Source organism: Myotis daubentonii, chromosome 6 (assembly GCF_963259705.1).
Source record: "Myotis daubentonii chromosome 6, mMyoDau2.1, whole genome shotgun sequence".
NCBI lineage: Eukaryota > Metazoa > Chordata > Mammalia > Chiroptera > Vespertilionidae > Myotis > Myotis daubentonii.
The window spans coordinates 61724262-61726352 of NC_081845.1; the positions used below are offsets into that span (position 1 = coordinate 61724262).

Below are 2091 nucleotides of genomic sequence, written 5' to 3' on the forward strand. Positions count from 1 at the left end.
TAAAACACCCAGGTTTCAACAAAATGTTATGAAATATATAAAGAAATATTAAAATATGATCCACACACTGGAAAAAGAGTCAATAACACTGTCCTTGTGGAAGTCCAATTGAAGTTATTAGGTAAATACTTTAAATCAGCTTCCTAAAAATTTCCCAAGTGACTAACAGAAATAATTCTAAAGAATTAAAGAAAAGTTTGAGAATGATGTCTTATTAAATAGAGAATACCAGCAAAGAGATAGAAATTAGACACAACCAGCTGACAGCGGTAGAAAAAGACGCTGTGGGTGGGTCTGTGGCAACCACGACTGCCCGACCGGGAACCGAAGCCGAACAATCATCGTCAGAATGTCAGGCAAAGACTGAATTGAAATCTTTCCCTCGCGAATGGCGCAGATCATCATGAAGGCTCGATTAAAAGGAGCACAGACAGGTCGAAACGTCCTGAAGAAAAAATCTGATGCCCTAACTCTTCGATTTCGACAGATCCTAAAGAAGATCATAGAGACTAAAATGTTGATTGGGTGAAGTGATGAGAGAAGCTGCCTTTTCACTTGCTGAGGCCAAGTTCACAGCAGGGGACTTCAGCACCATAGTTATCCAAAACGTGAATAAAGCCCAAGTGAAGATTCGAGCAAAGAAAAATAATGTAGCGGGTGTTACCTTGGCAATATTTGAACATTACCGTGAAGGAACTGACAGTTATGACCTGATTGGTTTAGCCAGAGGTGGGGAACAACTGGCTAAATTAAAGAGGAACTATGCCAAAGCAGTGGAGCTCCTGGTGGAACTTGCCTCGCTGCAGACGTCCTTTGTTACTTTGGATGAAGCTATTAAGATAACCAACAGGCATGTAAATGCCATTGAACATGTCATCATTCCCAGGATTGAACGCACCCTTGCTTATATCATTGCAGAACTGGATGAGAGAGAGCGAGAAGAATTCTACAGGTTAAAGAAAATACAGGAGAAGAAAAAGATTCTCAAGGAAAAAACTGAGAGGGAATTGGAGAAACGGAAGGGGAGGTGACGGAGCCTGCCAACCTTCTGGCTGAAGAGAAGGATGAGGATCTTCTGTTTGAGTCATTTGCCTGCTCTGGTTCTTCTTGCCTGCTCTCGTTCTTTCAGAAGTCCTGACGTGACATCATTTTAGTTCAGTGTGTAGGTTTGGTTCGTGTGGTTGTTTATTTTTTGGTCTAATTTCACTGGCTGTAAAACTTCCCTGGATGTCCATTTATGGGATTACTCTTGCAGAATCCTAATTTACCAGCCATTGATCACAGATGAGATTTAGAGAACCTGCCTAGGAACTTGTAGAATTTATTCTGCGGAAGTGTCACCCTACCCCAGTTATAAATGGTTACAAGTGATCGGCTCACCAAGCATATTAGGAAATTCCCCTTAGGAACCACAGTGGTATCAGGCCAATACAAGGAGGCCAGCTACTGTAGGAGCACCCTCCATTCCTACCCACCCACACCCCTGGTGCCGCTGCCTGACATAGCTGCAGCCTGTGTTTCTGTGGTACTTCTCCAGCTCTAGGAAAGCCTTCCCTTAATTTACCTTGCATGACAGGTCTCTGTTTGTTCTCTCTGTCATGGAACAGTTGTGCCGATTTGCATGTGACTGTGGTATAAGCAGTAAAATGATTAAAAATGAGTTGCTCATTTTTTAAAAAGAAATTAAGGAAACAGAACTTAATATCTGTGCTGGTAGGGAGTATTCCTCTATGGTGAAGAATCAGTTAAAAGATGTGTGTGTTTCACTAAGAGGTTCCAATGGACTGACTTCTAGCACAAATGTAAAGACAGGATGGTCGTTAGATATGCTGAAACCTTAAATGGCAGAGGATATAAATAAAGCAAAAAAAAAGTAAAAGAAAAAGAGATTGAAATTATTAAAGTAAAAACAAATAGAAACACTGGAGTTGAAAAGTACAATGATTATAGTAAAAAATTCACTCAATAGACTCAACAGCTGATTTGAATAGGCAGAAAAAACAATTACTGAAATTGAAATTATCCAGAAACAGAAAGACAAAAGAATGAAGTAAAATAAACAGATTCTCTGTGAGATACCATCAAGCATAT

The 2091-nt window shown here is 40.1% G+C and overlaps 1 pseudogene; it reads left to right on the plus strand.

Annotated features, from left to right (window-relative positions):
* The first annotated feature begins 321 nt into the window (after positions 1 to 321).
* Positions 322 to 1885, plus strand: LOC132237141 (V-type proton ATPase subunit D-like; annotated as a pseudogene).
* The last annotated feature ends 206 nt before the right edge of the window (positions 1886 to 2091 follow it).